The sequence below is a fragment of the Leopardus geoffroyi genome, chromosome C3 (assembly GCF_018350155.1).
Source record: "Leopardus geoffroyi isolate Oge1 chromosome C3, O.geoffroyi_Oge1_pat1.0, whole genome shotgun sequence".
NCBI lineage: Eukaryota > Metazoa > Chordata > Mammalia > Carnivora > Felidae > Leopardus > Leopardus geoffroyi.
In genome coordinates this window covers 128,056,938-128,078,401 of record NC_059338.1, presented here as the reverse complement: position 1 = coordinate 128,078,401, position 21,464 = coordinate 128,056,938, and the positions used below count along the sequence as shown (strand labels likewise).

Genomic DNA, 21,464 nt, shown 5'->3' with positions numbered 1-21,464 from the left:
TCATTCATGATTCTAACCACAAATAATGAAGGCCAGAATATTAAAAATAATGAAATTTGAAAAAAAAAACATAAATTCAAAAATTTTAAATAAACTGTAGATTATTGATAACACATGAAAGAGTTCTGAATTTATTTCTGGAGATTACAAAGTATGTGACAGTTTAACAATTTACCATCTCTATAGATGTTATGTGTACTATATTAGGTGGAAAAGTAGAACTATGAGAACTTGAAATAATTTTAGAAAGTCTAAAATAACCAAACGCTGTCCAACTCTAACGTTTATTCCCATTTAAAATTGAAAAACTACATTTTACGATTGCTTTTTGTGTATTCCAGAATGCAATGTTGTATTTTTCTTATTCTTCTTAGACAAAGGGGTAAAAGTGTATAGAAGAGGGAACGTATTTTTACATACATCTTAAAATAACGATTGGGATACGAAAGCAATTGGAAAAACTGAAAACGATATTTTACAAACAGTATTCTAAAAGAAGACCTCCCGAAACAACCTGTTCCACAGGTAACACTGGGGCATCAGTTTAAATAAGAAAGCTTTTACCATACACTGGCTGCAGTGTATGAACTTTGGAGCTCTTTAGAACTGCATGGTTTTCATACTCGGTATGCCTGCATGCATATATGTGTATAGATAATTGCTATGCCTTGTACCAAGGATATGAACTGTGTAAAATTACTGTAGGAAGTTGTAAATGATGTATGAAATGAGAAATCTTTGCCCACTGGCAGTACATAGATAGAACAGAGATAGTGACGTACAATCTCTTCTCTGTCATTTGTCATAGTATTCATCTTATAAAAGGCAGAACATATCAATAAACCTGAGTGTGGAACATGCATACTAAACAATACATATTATTTCTCCTTTTTTAGGTCTCTTGTCTTCTTAAAAACCAGTTTACAAAAACCTTTGTGCCCAAGGCAAATGTAAAAAACTTCTCTGTTAATGATTTCAATGACCGATCCCAAAACATTAAATGCAGAGATTATAAATAGCGCGGTGTGTGACTTTATACCGATTCTCAGTATTGATGATTTTAGACTTGCCACTCAAGGTAAGTCTTTTTTGTGAGAACATATATAGAGGTTTTATCTACAAGGTCTAAAATGCAACCATTTAGAAACATCTGAGGGTAGCATTGACAGTGTCATCGCCCCGATGTGTGAGAGATTTCAGATTTCACCCCATCACTGACCGGCAGGAATAAATGGAACAGCACCTTTCTCCCAAATTACTTTTAATATAAAAGTCTTGTGACTGACCCCTCAATCCCACTGGCCAATCCCCAAATCAAATAATTGATCAAACAATTGTGGTAATTAAACTTCGTTATATTCAATGCCATCTCATCACAAAATGCAATGTTTTCTTTTTTTTTTTTTTAATTTTTTTTCCCAACGTTTTTTATTTATTTTTGGGACAGAGAGAGACAGAGCATGAACGGGGGAGGGTCAGAGAGAGAGGGAGACACAGAATCGGAAACAGGCTCCAGGCTCTGAGCCATCAGCCCAGAGCCTGACGCGGGGTTCCAACTCACGGACCGCGAGATCGTGACCTGGCTGAAGTCGGACGCTTAACCGACTGCGCCACCCAGGCGCCCCACAAAATGCAATGTTTTCTACCAGGAAATCCAACCTGAGAGCAGAAATAGAAACAAAACAGAAAAAAAAAAACCTCTTTGCAAGTTAGCATATATTTTAGATTATAAAATTTAAGAAATGAACACAGAACAGGTGAAGCAAAGCTATACCTACCTACACAAATAAAGCCAATATGATCAAGTAAGTTTATGCAAGAATGGAAAGTATAAGCCAAAGTATCTTTTTGGTCTTCAAGAAGCTAACAGTCTAATAACGTAGAGCTCAAAATATAAGAGGTGCCATTTTTCAATGACATCTGACCTTTATTTTTTATGTACACAGAAGGAAATTTTAACATTCATGAAATTGCATCTTGCCCAATTTTGAATGCTTTCCTTCATGTGCCAATTATGGTTTTGTTACAATAATAATGACATAATCAATTTTTAACAATAAAGAATATGCTCTGGCATTTGACATTTTTTACAGGATGCTCCTGAAAATTCTTTCTAAAAATTGTAAAACAAATCTTTCCTTACCAGTTGAGTTCATGTCTTCTTGGAATCACAATCGATTTTTCTTTTGCTTGTTGGAAGTGGAATATCTGATTTTATTTCCCATCAGTAGACCACACAGATGAATGAATTCTGTTTTGCATATGAGGCACATAAAAATGATGGTATCGTTTTGTTGCTGTGAATAAAGTCAACAAAAGAGCATAAGACAAAACAATATCTGCATTTGGTTTATTTCCTAAGTAGAATGTAAATGCTGTCTTACTACAATGAACACATAAACAGCAGAAATTAATTTAAAATTTTCAATGAAAGAAGCTTTCAAATGTTGGCTCAACATTTAGATTGTATTTAGAAGCATACGTTTTCACCACCACCTTTAATATTAATATACAGAGACTTTTTTTGTTTGTTTCTTGTTCTGTTTGTCTTCCTTCCCTTGCACTTGCCCCATTTTGTTTTGTGCTGCTTTCATCACTGAAGTGCTATTACCCACTCAGCTCCTTGTCCAAGACGGAGCTCTTGTTACTCTTCCTAGCTGAGAGAAATTTTCTCAGTTCCTCTAGTCTCCTTCTTTCTAAGAATTGGTACATAGTGAAACTGTGGAACCAGGATTTTAGCAACGGACGGCTTTGCAATTCCTCTCCCATGGTATTTTCATTTTTTCATTGTTTACGTGATCAAAAACACAAAAGCTGGGAAAATTCTGAGAGTACCAGCTGGATGGACAATTAAGGCAACATTGCTCAAGTCCATAAGTCTGATAATTATCCCCGCCATCCATACAGAGATGTTGTCAAATACAGTCAGCAACAACATATTTTGTTTCCCATGAAAAATAAAACATCTCCGTTCCACCCACTCACCCCCCACCCCTCCATTGCCATCACAACAACACTGGGATTAATTTATATCAGCGAAATAAGAAAAAGTCTGTGAGGCAAGGAAAATAGGGCTCACTTCTGATATTGATCAGATCCTCTGAGTTAAAACAATCAGTAAAATCTCTCTAGTATGATTATATTTGCTCTTATATTTGCTCTTAATTACTAAAAAATGATTGTAGGAGTCATATCAACAGATTATACATTTGTATTTCTCTTTGTGTGTATATACAAGCGTGTCAGAATTCGCATATGACTTTATGCAATTCATAACACATCCACATGGATCTCTGGATCAGAGATCTCCCCAATTAGGAAATATTTGTGTGGAATTTGGTTGACTCCATCCATTGAACTATTTAGACCTACTCAGTGGGAATGCTAAGTAGAAGTCAAAATGCGCCATGATTTTCCTTTAGCCAAAAACTCCATCAACAATTGTCTCTTAGTGAAAATTTTGCAGGTTACCTTTGGTTAATCAGAGGGACAGAAAACATCTGTCAAGTCCTTTTGTTGGTTCAAAGCATATTTCTGCTCTCCCCTGCCTACCTCCCATTTTCTTCTGGTAGCTGTACTTCCTGCTGATCATTTTCCCAAATACCTCTCTGGAGATATTTACTCAGCTGATTTCCAAAATTGATACCAGAGTTAATCTGCATCAAAAAAAGCTACATTTGTTGGAGCACCTGGGTGGCTCAGCCTGTTGAGCATCTATCTGACTTTGGCTCAGGTCATGATCTCATGGTTCTGGGTTTGAGCCCCACATTGGGCTCTGTGCTGACAGCTGGGAGCCAGGAGCCTGCTTCAGATTCTGTGTCTCCCTTTCTCTCTCTGCCCTTCCCCCACTTGTGCTCTGTCTCTCTCTTTCCCCCGAAAATAAACATTAAAAAAAAAAACCTACATTTTTTAAGGCATAAATAAAGTAGATGGCTTATGACTATAAATCGAGTTTACCCCACACTTCTATGAGTTATTTATTTATTTATTTATTTGAGAGAGAGAGAGAGAGAGTATGCACGTATGCACACACTTGGTGAGGAGGCAGAGGAAGAGAGAGAGAGAATCTTAAGCAGGCTCCAAGCTCAGTGTGGATGCCAACTACAGGGCTTTCTCCCAGGACCCTGGGATCATGACCTGAGCAGAAATCAAGAGTCAGATGCTCAATTGACTGAGCCATCCAGCCTCCATTAGCACTTCCTTTTCAAGGACAATTTTATGTTGAGGAATTGTGCTTTTGTTAAATTTAGTTATATGTGATTCCTAAAATTGGGAAAGCATAGTCTTTAGTTTTTTTTAGGATGTATTGATTCATAAAAATTCACATTTTTTGTTAACACTATTGCTTTTGCCAGAGTATAATCAGAAATTGCATGATAAATTATTTTGTGATTCGCACACTTTTGACTAATCTTCATAGTAAAAGGTAATTCAACTGTATTCATGGACCACTTAATTTAACCAATTTTATTAAAAGTATGAAACCAATTATTTCTATCTATTGAGAATGATGTTACCTTGGTTTTTAAAACAATGGTCACATCTGCCATAAAGACATTGTAAAAATTTTTCCATGCTTGATATATACTGGTATCATGTAACTATACACAGTGAATTGTGAAATAATGAAATATGAAATAGGTATTTAGGCTATTGGAAAAAGAATGTTTTTTTCTTTCTGCCCACTCAATGGCAAGTAACCTAAGCCTTTTGAAATAAAGATACATAGCACTCCTTTATGACAGCTGACTTTGTTTTCTTTCCAGATGAATTTCTCTAAACAATTATCAACATTTTTATAACTTCTTTTCTTTTTATTTTTTAAAGAGGGTTCTGAAAAATGTCTTGGTGCCTATTAGCGGTTAGTTGTATAATTCTTTTGAAATATAAACTGCCTTCATTTTGTATCCATTCTGGAAAGCTGAGCTTATATTTTGCAACAACATAAGCATCTATTTTATTTGGATACTATACCAAAACCAGGCAAAACTGAATTTAAGTGACAAAATATTATCTTTCAGGAATTTAAAATATTCTTTGCCTTATATGTTAAGTTCTGGTAGCTTTAATTTTTATAATACTGTACTAGGAAAAGTAAGCTTAACACAAGAGGAGGGAAATTTAATGAGTAACTTAAAGAAAATCACCATTGAAACATAATTCTCACTTAAACACAGAATAAAATGAAATTTCATTGCAATTAGAATGAAAACTCTACCACCTACCTAAAATATGTTTGCTATTTTGGAAAATACGTAAAATGCAAATTTGGTATCATGAAATCTTGGGTAGTCAATGATTCATGTGTATATAAAATTGAGTAACTTAATGGCATGCAATACGTTATTTGCAAGCATCCTAGAAAAACGAGCTATTTCAAGTTCCATTCTGCAACAGGGTGTATACCTATCTCATTTCAGTACTGTAGCAAGTATATTCACACCAAATGCAAAACTGATTTAGGTCTCAAATTCTAACTCAAAATGTTGCTTTAATTTTGAAGACTATATACATGTAGACTGTACTTTCTAGCCAACATTAAGCTTCAAAGCTAAATCATGCCTTACTGACCTCAATAAGTTTACTAGTGTAGTACAGTGCAGTAAAGTATGATATATCCATTTTAAGGTCCATACTTAATTTTTTAATTATTTTATTATAATACGCTTGCTTTTACTCAAAGTCTTTGTTTTGCTTCTTCTCCTTTTGAATTTTTTTCATTAATTTTCAATTTATCCATTCTTTTCAACCCTTAACAAATTAGTGTCTTTCCCTAATTATCTTCTCAATCTGTTTTATTTTATTTTTTTTCTCCATCTATTTTATTTCTCATTTTAACATCAAATTTTCAGTCTGCAGCATAATGTTTTATCTTTGGAATGATACAGGGATTCAGATTCAACCAATTGTTTATTCAACACAAATTTCTTGAGCATTCCGTTAGGTTTTTTTGCCCCTTCAGATCCAATTTCCATCCTGAATTCATAGTCTTATTCATAAGATATTAATATCTTATTCATAAGTTAATAATATAACCCATGTTCTAAATGTAAAGAAGCAAAGACCCAAAAGGTTTAATAAACTTTCTCAGATACTCAGCTAATATAGAGTTTAGTCAAAAATTGAATCATGGTATCCTAAAGTCTAGTACTCTTTTTCCTGTGATTTATTTTTCTCTTCCACCCTCCTAAATATCTTTCCATTGGTAACATCCATCAGTGATTATTTACTGAGAACCCATAGTGCATTGTAATGTATTGAAACTGTATCAGGCTAAATTCATAGCTATAGAAGAACAATAGACATGCACCTGACTACTAATCACTTTGTTCAAGAATCTCCAACTATGAACACTATTAAGGAGTCACATTTTTCGATGTTAGTATCAACACTGAATGTAAGAACTGTCTCCTTATGGGTCTTTGGAAGCATCAGAATTAGAATTCCTCTTTCTTATCCTTGTTGACATATTAAATAAACAGATGAACCAATGGATAGACAGACAAAACAAGACAAGACAACAGACTATGGGATAAGATACACCTGACCTAGATCCGGATGCTAACCATGGAGAGAGCTCCAAAACTCACTGAGTCACTCATTGGCAATCCTAGCAGGTGGAAATTAATGAAAGAATGTAGATTCTGGAGTACAGTGCAGCTATAGAGATCACCCGGAAAGTTGTCCACATACAGCAAAACTGTAAGTTGTAAGGGAGATGGGAAACAAGAGTACTGGTAAAAATTGGATAGGAATCCAGAATGCGATGTACTCTTCAGGTTTGTTTTGAGGAGTAAATAAAATAACATATGTAAAATTTGCAACCTAGGGCTTGGTACAAAGTATAGGCATGTTATAACAAATGACATGAAGAAAACTACCAATAATCATAACTCTAACAAGATGACTCAAGGTGTGGGTTGGATCTAAAATATAGGGCAGCGGATAGCAGAGATCTTAACTGGGATAAGGCAAAAATGGAGAATCAAGGGATGAACCGATATGGCCCAAATATAAACACTTACCCTGCAAACACAAGGCCCCCACACAAAATTACAACAGAGAAAAGCAGTGTTTGTTAACAACACTTCCATGGGCTTCTCTCTACAGACGCTCTGAATCCCTTAGGCTATCTGAAGTTCTAAATTTATGATACAGATTAGATCTATTTTTCCCACGTCTGAACTGTGACACAGAACTAATGGTTCCTTTCTCATCAACACCCATATTTTGAAATCTCAGGTGTTAGAAAATCTGACAAGTCATTATTGGTCATGAGATAGGAAGGACTTTCAGGTTTAATGTCTTCTCCTGCAGGTGTTTGTTAATCTAAGGAACCTTTAATTGGTTAAATATTTTAATGTTTGGGGTAACTATTCCCATGTTGTAGAACATTCGTCTGTAACCATTAGCAACACAGAGACAGTAAGTTTTAGTGTGTTTGTGGAAGGATCTTGCTTTTTAGAGCCGGATGAGGGAAAAGGAGAAGATGCAGGCATTTGAGGGATTATATTTCCATTCAACCCCTTTGCAGGGATTATTATTCTTTCTGGATCTGTGCCAGAAAATTCAGTTGTGTTCAAATAAATTATTGTTATTCATAAGTATTGGTTATTCAATTTTTCTAAATTGACTTACACATTTAATATAATTCTTAATCTTAATTTTTTTAATCTTTATTTACTTTTGAGAGTGAGAGAGAGACAGACAGACAGAGTGCAAACGAGGGAGGAACAGAGGAGACACAGAATCCGAAGAAGCTCCAGGCTCTGAGCTGTCAGCACAGAGCCTGACATGGGGCCCAAACTCACAAACCGTGAGTTCATGACCTGAGCTGAAGCCGATGCTGAACCGACTGAGCCACCCAGGCGCCCCTATAAATCTTAATCTTAAATTACCACAAGTTTTTGAATTTTTTTCCATGGAGCATGACAGAAATTGGGAGTGAAATTAATTTAGAAAAGGAAATATTTTCAGATGTATGAAAAAGGCAGTAATGAGTGTGTACAAACATATAAACTATTACAGTTCATCAAGGTTAAAGCAAGGTTAATTAAAACAGTGTGTATATTAGACAATGCACAAACTTCTAGACAAAATTTTCATGCGATTTTTGTTCACAAATAAGATTTTACGTTGCTGAAGTCTTAATATATAAATGTGTGTGTATAATTTACTTTTTCATTTTTAAATCATTAGAAAGTGCTGGCAAGAATCATTTTAATGTTATATAGTCCATGATTTATTTCACCATTTCTTTATTATTGGACATTGAGACAATCTTCAAATTTCCACTGTTTAAATAATAATGCTCTCTATAATAGCAAAAGTTCAGAAACAATTTATAAGTTTAAGGACATGAATGGTTAAGATAGAACACATCTAGGCTATAAAAATTAATAAAAAGTCTGCAGTACAATGGAAATATGCTATGGTACAGTGTCTACACATCAAATTACAATTCAGTTTAACTTGTCTAAGAACCTTCTCCTGGTACATCACATTGTACCAGTATTAACTGTTCCTATGACTTCTATCTAAGGGCTAGGGATTGCAAGTTTGTCCCATTCTGTACCCCCAGTTCTACAGTGCCTCTATTTCAGGCACCCTGTGGGCACCCAGGGTATGCTGATGATATGACTGACTGAGTAAATCTGCTAATGGAAAGACTAAATACGATTAACAAAGCTTTAGTCATGTTCTTCTTTTTTTCTTCCAGCTAGTTGTTTTTCTTTCTCTTGTTAACATGTAGGCACATTTCAGTCTTGGGCTTTGGGTCTAGGAACAAATGATTTTCAATAGATTTGGAAAATATCCCACCTTATTTCCATCCTGAGGTACATTTAAGGAGCAACGGTTCAGTGTGGAGATGTCAGCACTACAGATTTATTTCCTTCCTTTTGCCTTGGCAGACAGAGTATCAGAGAGAAGGTCAAGAATCAACATTTCCATCAGATGATACCTGTGGTAACAGATGGCAGTCAGTCATGCTTTTAACATTAATATCAAGTCAGAATAGAAAATAATGCCTAATATTGCTGAGAGAATTTGCTAAAGACAGGTTATAAACTATGAAAACTGGGTTTAATTTCATCAACAATGATCTAGTATAAGATCGTTTTTTGGGTTTTTGTTGTTGTCATTGTTTTTGTCTTTAGCAATTAGGAAGTCCTAAGTAATAATATATGAGGTGAAGTTAGATGGGAAGCCTAAATTCATTTTTTATCTGATTCGTGTTATTCATGAAGGAAATATGGTGGAATACTTAGGAGTGCTCATTCTCTCTTTGTCAGTTTCATTCAGCAGGATGGCCATACTGTGCCCATACAGCTATGCTTTTGCTACCTAAATCATCCTAAACATCCTGGCGTATCTGAACTGTGCATAGAGGCCAGCCAAGCATCTATACTTGGCTTGTAATTGTCAACAGAAGGGAGCATAGTGGTCACACACGAGGGCACAAGTCACCCAAGTCAAAGGACAAGGAAGAGATGGGATATTTGTTATTCCTGTCAAAGTTAAAAGGAAAGATTTTTGCCTTTTTTCCCCCTAAAATTATGTATGGCACTGCCTGGCAGACTTTGAAAGAAAGCAGGAAATTTCTAAAAAAATGGTTCTTTTCAAACTTATCATAAAGACGACTTCTTCTGTGGAAGAAATTTTTCTATTTATAAATGATTTCATTGTTTACATGACTGTGTTCTATGAGTCTTATGTGTCAGTTTATGCATGCATGTAATTTTTCCTATAGAGAAATAGTATCTTCACTTAAGGGTGAGAGAGGAAAACGCGATTTCTCTTCCCACAAACAAAGCAAGGAGAGCTGGAATAAAAGAGGACTGGTTTTGTTTTCTCATTCATGAACCCACACATGTACACACACACATGCACGTATACACACAATACAGGCAGATGCAGGGCCTTCACAGTCTTGAAGAAAGCATGACATTCTCAGTAGTCTGCGACATAAATTAAATGCCTGACTTTACACTCTCAAACTAGTTTCATGGAAATACTATTTCCCCTACCACTCTTCCATCATAATTTTGGCCAATAAATATCCCATTGGACTGTAAGTTTCTTAGACACAAAGAGAGTATCTCATTCACCATAGTAGCCACAGCACAGTTCAGAAATGTGAATCCCATGCCAACTATGAAACGCAAATTCTACTTAATTTTATATTTTGTTTATAGACTATTTCTACCACATATAAAACCAAATTATTACAGTTTAATGTTTATGAACTCAACAAGTGTGCACGATCATCATATTCTGAATTACATCTCTGTTCTTAAATATTTCCCTCTCAGATTTGAGTCTACTTTGATGCTTAAGACTACCCTCAAAATAAAAGTCATTAATTTGAAATATCATTCATTAGTGTAACATGCCAAAACCAGAACTTTTCAAATAGCAAACCAATATATGCTTATAGACATTAAAATACCCTAATATTAATCATGGTAGGTAATGGTTACTGAGTACTTTCACAGTGCCAAGTCCTGTGCTGTTTCACAGAATATTTAAAACCCATCTCTTGAGGTGTCTCTCTCTGTTATTATAATACACACTTTATACAAAAGGAAAACTCTTGTGAAGAGGTTAATAACTAGTCTAAGGTCATAACACCGTATCGACTGGAGCTAAAATTCAACCCTCCTTTTCTCTAATTCTAATGCTTTCAGTCTTATATACTTTGCTCTGTTGTTTGCTTAATAAAAATTGTGTACCTCTCTGACATCCTGTTTCCACCATTATAGGTGCCAGCAAACTGTATTTGTCCAATCCTCGTTGTCATGGCAACCTAGGGGGAAAAAATAATAATTTTTAACTTACTAAATCTGAATGCTCAATGCCGGGACCAAAGACCTATGGCTTGTTTAAATAAGATTTTAATTAAAGCAAATACATAGCTATTCAGTTAACTGTTATTGAGCTCTTATTATCTGTGGAGCATTCTCTACACAAAAATAAATCCCACAGTTTTTTTATTGCAGCAAAATATTTATATTAGCACAACAGAGTATGGGGCACCTGGGTGGCTCAGTTGGTTAAGCATCCCACTCTTTGTTTCAGCTCAGGTCATGATCTCACGGTTCTTGAGTTAGAGCCCTGCATCAGTCTCGGTGCTGACAGTGCGTAGCCTGCTTGAGATTCTCTGTGTCTCTCTGTGTCTCTCTCTGTCTCTCTCTCTCTCTCTGCCTCCCCCACTTGCTCTGTCTCTGTCTCTCTCAAAATAAACAAATAAATAAACCTAAAAAAAAAAAAGAGTATATGCCTGTATCTGACCAATTTTTACATAATCCACAACTTTATGAGTAAATAAGTCAAGTAGTTTTTAGTGAATGCCTTTTTGGAATAAAAGTGAATGCAACGAAAATAATAAAAGCAATCGTTAATGATAGTATAGGAAGTTAAGCACTACACCCAATCTATGGAGTAAAACAATACATTCTCTGGCAGTACTGTAGGTTTATTCTTTACCTTGTGCAATTATATGTAAATGCAACAACCACAACTAAAGACTATTCTTAGAAAGGTGCATACCATAAACAACTGCCATTAATGTTACAGAAACATGTCCTTGGAAACAGATACTTTCATATGGAATACTTGGATTTTACTAACTGTGTGCCCCTTTCACAAACCTGTGAATGAATTTATACTATTGAGGTTATAAGGCTCTAGACACCCTCTCACCAAAAGAACCTCAAAGATTAAACCTGCCACATCCAACATCTTGACATCAACACCCTGGGCTGTATATCTAACTCCAATACATTTATCCTTCTTCAGAACAAAATAGATAGACAGTCAGCTAACTATGGCCAAGAGTGAAAAGTACTATCTCTTATTTCTTAGAAGACTGAAGAGCTGTTTCTCCTTCACTGACATAGACTATATTTTACTCCTTTGTATTCATTGGAAAGAACACTTTTTTTAAACTAAGCAACTACTAGGAAAGTAGCATAACTGCTCGAAGAGAAAGCTGGATCTCGTCTCTAGTGCTGATCTGCTCTGTAGACTTGGGCAAGTTACTTAATCTCTCTGTGCTTCAATTCTCTTCACCTGTAAAGTGGGAATAATAAGAATACTACCCCAGTGGGAAGCTCAGCAGATGGATATGACAGTGTAAATAAAGCCCTTATCAATACGCTTGGCACATGGTGAGTAACAGTCCACAATGACGAAGGTGGTGACCGCCAGGCTCTCTGTACCTAAGAGAATCAGTTTTCCTGTTCTGACCCTCCCCTTCTGTCTCCTGCAGTCATTTCATAAATGAGCTGTTTTACTTCATGTGGAACATTTCAACTGAGCCCCTTCACTGGGACCCTCCAAGGAAGGTAGGATACTAGTAGACACAGAAAGGTATCCTGATGCACCTTGAGAACATACGCTAAGTGAAATACGGTAGTCACAGAAGGATAAATACTGCATGATTCCACTTACATGGGACATCTAAATGGTCAAAATTTGTTAAGAGGGTAGATCTCATGCTATGTATTTTTAACAGTTTTTATTTTTCCAAAAAAGTATCCTGAGCTATGACAAAAAGGGTAGGCCAATAGTGGAAATATGTGTTTCGGATACATTCCATTTGTTCTTACTAAATCCCTAAGAACAGAGACCCAAAAGATACTTTCAAGACTCCACACTAGCAGTTAAAAGTTATCTGACACTTTGAGCCAGTTTCTTCCAATCTGTCAGCTGCTGTCTGTTAGAGAAATTTTATGCCCTGAAGCAGTTGTGGCATACAATAATTCATAAGTGTGACTTCTAGGAACACCCACTTTACACAATACCAGCATTAAACATCCAAAATCCTAAGCTATAAAATACAAGGATGATGGAAGCAACAGGATGAAGATTGGGAACGAGCTGTGATTCCAGCAATTTCAAAGCTGTTATTTCATTGTGTTTCCCAAACACCAAACACTTACGTCTCAGACTAAGTAGGAGTGTCCAAATTGGTACTGTGGAATTCGGGGGGGGGGGGGGGGCGTGGTTCTCCTAAATATGAAGGGTGACACTATGGACTATTATAAAAATAAAAGGAGCTCAGCAAAGAATAGTAGTCACAGGAGTTGGAAATGTATAGCAGAATGATTACAAGTTTGTATCACGCATTCTGTCATTTCTGATCATATGCAGATTAGACTTCCCATAGGAAAAAAAGTCTATGAACATATATGCTCACAATTTCAGTTCTGAATTCAGTCAAGAGTATCTTCACTGGCTTTATAAAATAAGAGAGAAATAGCCCCATCCTTCAAAGGAAGACCAGGTTGATTAAACACTTAAAAAAGGAAGGAGTCAGGAAGTGACAGGTTGTAAGTTGACTAATTTAGGCACAGTCCTTGAATAAGAGCATAAATGTAAAGACCCAACACCAAAAGCAAAAGCCTTAAAGACTTTGAACTTCCTAACTGATATGCAGATTTACTGTCAAATTTTAATTTTTTTTCATATCATTGTACCTTTTAGTTTTCAAATATTATGAAATGTATTTATTAGCATAACATGATTTTTCTTACTGGATATTAATTTTTCAGTTATTTAGAAAATAGAAATGCATAAGTAAAAATATTTTTAACCTACAGATATAAAAGAGAATCCTTGCAAATATAATATCAGCATTCGTGATGTGTTTTACAATAGACGTGGACATTTTGATACCTATCAAACACTTAATAAAAGATGACTCCTCAAGGCAATTTGCAAACTATGGTTTCATCTAGATATATGTCAGTGTAAATCAGGAGCCTTCAGTTCACCGTTTTTCTAAACAAGTATGCCATAATCTTTGCTAGCTCTGTTTCCGTGAGGCCATCATAAATCTACCACACTGCACTGTCTCCTCAGAACGCAGTCACACATTCAAATACTCGAAAGCGTAGTGAACTATACGTATAGCAAGTCTATATCGAGTTAGTAATCTCCTTCACCTGTGGGGCATATTTCATTTTCACAAAATCTTAATAGAAATGCGCCCATCTTGCTTAAAAACACCCCACTATTATCACACTTCATTCAAAGATACCTCTTCGGCTCGTCTATAACATGAAATAGGAAAATAGGAATGGACACTCCTTTCAACGTGCACACATGCAATTTGCCTACAATGTCTACCAGATCAGCCAAGGTGGACTTTGGTGAATTGAACGCAAACATACATTCAAATGACATAAAACATTTTGTTCTCAATTTGCTACCACTGATATTTAATTTGCTTTGATCTAAACATGCTAACGTTATCCAAGTGGAAGAGGCGACGAAGATCCGTTGCTATAGATGTATTTCTAACACTGAAGGTGTCTACTAAAAAGGAAGTAAAATAAAATGTGTGAAAGTCTTTAATTTTCTATCTTCAAACTTAAATGGTATATTAAAATCAGAAAAAAAATAAACCTTTGCCTTTTCTGGAATTATAGTTTATAGTTTTGTATTTATGGAATGCATTCATAGGCTCCCTTAGGATGTGAAATGTATGGAAATATATGTGCATTGCTAAAGAAAGAACTAAATTTATTCTTTCCCCACATCATGCTCTTCTTTGCAGTAGAGGTTTTTAATTCAATACAGAGCTAGTATGCGATGGAGCCAATTTCCTGGTCTATATGTGTGACAAATGCTGAAAGTAGCACGAGATTAACAAATTAGTTGAAGTATAGATCTTAAAGGATTTTTTTTTCTGTGTCTCTAAATCAAAATTCATACTTTATTTGAAACGAAGCCTTCTTTAGAATTCAGGAATGACTAAAGATCCTTTATTTCTCTGTATTTAAGATAAAAGGAGGGGATGTATGACAACTACTGACATTTTTATTTTGAGCAAATATTTTTATTTGTAAGTAAGTTTACAAAGGTCATATATTTGGGATTTGAAATGATTTTAATTGCAATCCTGCATCTCAGGTTAGTCACTGCAATGTGTGACTTGGGAAAGATGAAAAATTATTCTCAAAATAAATAGTTATTCCCCCAGATAAAATCATAAAATGAAAAGCAGTGGTAAAATGCATTTATTTCAGTATTTTTATGGGTAAAAACAATGTTTAAAATGTTAGGTGCCAGATAAATATGCTTACTTTTCTAGTAACATTTGTTAGCTTGGTTTTAAGTAAAAAAAACTCTCAGGCTAGGCTGTTTTACCTATCCTCGAAATCATACGCTTGATATAATCCAGATATCTAACACCAAACAATAAAAACATCTGTGACAATAAAAGCATGTAACAGTTGTGGAATTGTTTAATTTGGGAGAAAATGCCTATGTTTGATAATCACACGTGCGTGAACTGATTGCTCCTCTTTGTAAAGAAACTTTTATATTTTGCAAGTAGTGTTTTGTTTTGTTTTTTAAAGGAATCGACTTATGTGAAAGAGCTCTTTAAAAGGTGTTCAGAAATATGTGTTTTGGATTTGGCTCACTCATTCAGGTTTAGAGGCTTGTCATAGTCCACCTGTTTTGCTCGGGCTTAAATTCTATCAAAATACAGCCTTTTAAAGCAAGCACAACGATACTTGTTGGACCCAAACATGATAACATACTTAAAATTCAAGAAGAATTCTATGCAGGTTGTACGTCTCAGTCACCCAATCTCCTTTCACATATCTGTTCATGTTGACAGACTATGTCATAATACATCAACAGAAAGATCAGCACAGAAGAACAAAATTTCATCGCCTGACAGCAAGAGGAAAACTGATTTTCAGTATTAAATTAGTAAAAATATATCATTACCTCCCTTCCAATAAGTCTACTACCTCTAGAAAATAAGGTGTCTGCTATAATCACAAGCGTATGCAAAGACAGTTAGGGTTGCTTGCGTCTTTGGTATCACTCTTTGAGTGACAGCCTATTTTCACTTTGTCTTTTATATGTTATTTTATTTTATTTTTTTACCTCAGAAGCAATGTAGAGAATTAAAAACAATTTCTTAATGAGACACATGGTATTACGTATGCAAAAATATATGCCTGCCAATCGTTTTGAGGACAGGCTTTCCTATACTAAGTCATCGGCAGGAACCTATTGACCACTGAAATGGAAACAGGTATTTAAGCTTCTGGTACAAGTTAGGAACCTCTCTCATATAACGTCTCTCTCTGTTTGGATTTCAGGAGAAATTTAACCATACCTGCAACAAATAATGTCTTTTGCAGCCCAGGGCATCATCTGCCACTTAGGCTTTAATTTTGCCCCTGTTTGAACACCCTACAACATATGCACTTCTCTTTTGTCTATTATCCTAGAGTTGTGCTATTCCCAAATATTGACATCATCTACTTTTATCAGCATTAACTGCTCTGAAGCTTCCCAGGCTCATGCTCAGCTCTATTTCTTCCTATTGATTATCTTCCTCACTCCAGCAGGTAGCTAGCCAGCGAGGCTGTCCTGAGAAATAGCTTCCAATGACTTTATACGCACAATTTACACGGAATTGTTTAAAGAAGATATTAGCCTCAATACAAATCAGTGAACCTCATTTAGTCAATACTGCACAATTCGGCTGTTGGCACCCTGTCACATGTTAGCCCTTACAGTCGGCGGCCGTACCCAATCTGCACATTAACTATAGTATTTAGTTTCATATTAAAATCAAGCCGGGTTTTTTCGCTTTTGCTTTCCTTTTTGAAATCTTTTCAGTATACTTTTTACATCACCTCACTGAGCCATGTGATAGTAATATATGTTGAAATATAAAAACCTGAGATTAAATGTTTGATTTTTGACAGTGTTCTTAAATATAATAAATTCAAAAGGAAATACTGTTAAGTTAAAATGGAGTGTTTTTCATTAAGTCCAATCAAATGGTAGACAACAAAGGATCTTTTATTTGAGAATATGAAGTGAAAATGAAAACCAGAAAACCTTTACTAAGAAAAGGTCCAGCTAAATTATGTTGGAAGGAGGTCTCCAGATTGGGTTTGGGTGTTTCTTTTGCTAAAAGTGAATTAAACTAAGATATGTTATGAAGAAATATTTTACAAAGAAGTACAACTTAATGCTTTTTGGAGATGAAAATAAGGTCTAAGGACAGTTGACTTTGAAAATAATTCTAAAGAAAGATCACATATGAAAAAAATTGCCACAGCATCTGATCTTTTCTTATAATCATAACAGGGAAATGTTTGGGGGAAAGTAATGCTAGTCCCCTCTTTCTCTTCCATGGCAATACTGTAAAATCCTAGAAGGGGTGTTTACATTTCAGAATTATCCTCCTTAAACTACTGGTTTATGATAGTTAATGAGATGATATCCAAATGTTGAAAACAGGAAAATTCAAATGAAAATCTAAATGTGAAATATAATATAATGAAATAACTAAGCAACATAATACTACTCTGAATGTTTGCGCAAATATTGCAAAATGAACTGCAATACATTAAAATTCTTCAGTGGTTGTGTAATACATAAGTGAGGGTTTACATATAAAAGCTCTAGTTATCAAGAAAAGGGATCTTTATATCCTACTATCCTAAATTTTTTACTTGAAAACATCGTGAACATCTTAGAGTGCATTTTGAAAAGTTGTCATTAAATCTATTTGCATATTTCTTTGTAAACTGAAATTCAAGGTAAGAAGAAAGCATAGTGATCAAAGTAGTCTATTTGTGGTCAAATGTATCTTTCAGCTTTAGTGGCTGAGTGACAGAAAGGTTTGGGGAATATGAATGGTAGAGAAAATAATAATTTCAGTTTTGGTGATTTTTAAGGACTGTATCTTCTTTGTAAGTAAAAAGTAAGAGTTGAACAAAGTATCAATTTTAAATGAGTGATAGCAAATAATAGCATTTTGAAAATTAATACAGGAAAGCAATTAATATAGAATTACATAACAAATTCTTGCTAATATTTAAATATTTTCTCTTTTTTACTATAAAATGTTAAAGGTGATTTTTGTATGACCTTTGCTTTCATTTATCTTCTCTTTAAATATCATTAGTTGGGAACTAGAGCCCTGAAGCCCAGGCAGAAAAGGCATGGCAAGAGATGGCCAGTCTATCCTGACCGTACATCTTCTCACACATTTATTGCAAACTGACAATCATATAACAGCTTTTTTTTTTTTTTATCACAGAGATTCAACAAAGAACAACTCCAGTACCAAGGGAAAATCATACTCCAGGAAAGAGAGAAATGCCATAATTGCATATTCAGGTTGCATAAATGCAGGCATGGCAAAGATAATTGTAATATTTGTGTGTGACAGCATATTACCATTTAGAGAAGTCAATAATCGAGACACGATAGTATTTAGGTGTAATTGTGTATATGTGTGCATACATCATATATTCCATGTAACGCACAAATACAAATTCCAGCCAAACTGAAAATGTATGAACATCATTAGTCTTTGTTGTTCAAAATATTCCTTGATGGATATGTTTTTATCTGTTAAGTATATCTCTACCAACTGAATTATAAGAATTTCATGCTAGTCCATTTATTATATGATATTCTTATATTAAATAAAACTGTATGCTTTATATATTCATTTAAATATAAGAACATTCTCAATGAAGCAAATGCACAAAAAACAGTAACAAAATAGTCAGATGAGCATTTCAGGTAAATTAAGATGCCAATATTTTTTTCAAAAAAAAAAAAACTTTTTAAGTTATCCATGAAGTTTTAAATGTGAGCTTTGTTTTCAAATTATAGCAAAATATAAAATTTCCAAACAATGATTTTCCACAGTAACTTTCAAAGCAGACAAATTTTTTTAAAAAGTAGCTTTTATTAAATCTCTAAAATATAAAGGAAAAATTGTTTTCCAGTTTATTAAGACCCATCTATAGAGGAAAACATGATTCTAGATCTACAATTTTTATAAGCCTTATAAGTGCTCATATTTATGATGCACATTAAAAATTCATATGCAAGATCCATTGTGACTGTGTGCATAGATTTACCAAGATGATGCCAAATATCACGCATATCATCTCATTGAATTAGTTTTAGTAGCAAAAAGTGCCACACTGAGTCCAGATATTTCAAATAAATCTCTCTTCCTTAAATATTCTGGCAGAAAGAATCTTTCACACTAAAAATCAAATTTAAAAGCAATAATATTGAATTCTATGGGACACTATCATTTTTTAAAGTATGAACTTATGCAAAAGTTCATAAAGACCTCTCCCCCATGTGTGCATGTATATGCACACTGTGTCAGGAGAAATTATGCTTTTATTGTTAAAGTAAACTGAATGTGAACCCGTTAAGGTGATTTACATTGTCATCTATATAATTATATAGTTTTTAAAGATTATAGATAAACGTTTCATTTAATCCAAATTTTGCATATTGAACAATGTATCAATGAGTATTGCCACTATCAATTTTTATATGGTGGAATTATTTTAAAATATCAACTCATGCATACATCTATCCAAATCTAAGACAATCTAATTTAGCTAAAACTATAAAATCAAACTGGATAGTTAACTCTGATATTTCATAACTTCTTTATTTTAAGTACATGTATCTCTAGAAATATATAAAGTATAATATTTAAGGAAATTAATATTAGCCTTATTATACATAAAGAGTGTATTTATGTATCTATATTTGTAGAAAATACAGACATGCCATTATATATGTATAATTATATAACCTGTATAAATGCAAATATATCATTATGTATATCTTGTCTATGATTTTGTGCAGAGAAAAGCATTCTCATAATCTAAAATAAAGCAATACAGATGTGTGTGTGTGTGTGTGTGTGTGTGTGTGTGTAGAGAGAGAGAGAGAAAGAGGGAAAAAACTGGTAGCTTCACAAAGAGATATTAAAGGTAGAATATTACCATGTTTGGAAATGAATATGAAGGTATTATGTTATATAAAGAAATATTGTTGAAAATTTTTCTCTCTCCTTTTCCTCTTTCTATGTATGTGTGTGTGTTCTGCTATTAACAAGAAAATGAACATTTGGGATGAAAGAAAATGTTGACTCTATACACATTTAAAATAGGGCACTTAAGTTAAATTTCCTAAATTAAAATTTAACTCCAACTGAAATTTCCTTTCTGAATATGAAATAAGAACCCTATAAAATGGGCACAAGAATCACAACATTATTTTGAAATTGTTCTATTAAAAATTTTTTTCATGTAAATATTTGTATCATTAGTACCCTATAGTATCATAAAATATTCTAAAGGCATGTATGGAAATGCCATGAAATAGATCTGAAGGGGCCATCTTTGTAACATAAAAATTAAGACTTTAAGTAAAGACAAAGTTCCTTACCCTTTGATTCAGACAGAACTGTTTCAAACCCTCTAGTTGAAAGATTTTTATGTACATCTACTTGTTGGTTTTTCAAATTTGTCATTTTTCAATACTGTAGAGATGAAAAGGAGATAATACAGGGTTGCACATCGGGAATTTATATCGCTACTTAATAGTTAATATCTTGACCACCTTTAACATTATGCATTTGGAGAGTTATAACCTCAGTAATTCCAATGTTACAGCATTCAGGTGATGCTATTAAATGCCTTCAACTGAGAAGAGTCCTTATATGAAGAATCATTTACTAATACCTAGCTACCTAGATTTCCTGAAGTCTTTAGTCCACAAACCTATTTCTACGTAAAAAGAGTCTTATTTAACTTAACTATAAGGGTAGCAATGTTATTTGTCATGATGTTGACAAAAAGCAGTAGGCAAAAAGTTATCTGTGACTCTCGAGTGGACATATCCATTCCCTAATTCCTAGATAATGAACGAGGATAAAACTGTATCTTGCATTGCCTCCCTTCAAGATGGTAAGCTAATGATGCAATAGAATCAAAGCAAGTTATGGGAGGAGGGAATGGGGGCATGGAAAGAGGAACACCTTTTTCTTGGTTCCACAAAGGGCTGAGGGCCTAATTATTTTTAAGTATAATCCAACCAACCTCTTCTCATGCTTAGCTGCACTGAGTGACACTATTTGTGATGCCCAGTGTGCTGAAACTGAGCAGGTTGCTGTCAGTTTAAAAATGACTATAATAAAAGTGACCATGAAGATGGATCTTGTGATTTTGCGTTTCTAATCAGTCATCTGTGAAGAACACTTTTGCTTTGATTCAGCAGACTGGTGACAGCCATGATTGATAGTGCACGAGGATGAAAAAAGGTTATTAACTGTCTTCCTATTAAGCTCAATGTATTACCCCTCTAGGTGCATCTCATACTTTAAGTTAAAGTACTTACTCAGGTAAGGTCAAGAACGAACTCTATGGAGATAGTATCCATTCTGCAGAAAATGAGCAAGGCATCCTTGCACTGATTTTTCTTTTAATTCAGCATTTCAACTACATTTAATTCCACTGTCTTATTTTTATTAGCTAAAGAAGGAAAATTTCTGTCTTCCAAGAGCATCCATACTGAAAACACTAAAAGTACAGAAAATAGCTTTAAATGTTAAGATTTGAACATAGAGCTAACAGCAACATGTGTGTGGC

At 34.3% G+C, this 21,464-nt stretch overlaps 1 long non-coding RNA gene across 6 annotated transcripts in view; it reads right to left on the bottom strand.

Annotated features, from left to right (window-relative positions):
• LOC123586025 overlaps positions 1-21,464 on the bottom strand; it is a 43,347-nt gene that overhangs the window by 8,587 nt on the left and 13,296 nt on the right. For 4 of the 6 annotated variants that reach the window (XR_006706547.1, XR_006706549.1, XR_006706546.1 and 1 more), the window contains 2 exons: positions 10,734-10,807; positions 2,144-2,297 (listed from right to left, as the gene is read on the bottom strand). This is a non-coding gene — a long non-coding RNA (uncharacterized LOC123586025). Of the gene's footprint in view, positions 1-2,143; positions 2,298-8,820; positions 8,963-10,733; positions 10,808-21,464 lie in introns of all 6 variants that reach the window. The other 2 variants (XR_006706548.1, XR_006706550.1) reach the window with 2 other exon arrangements.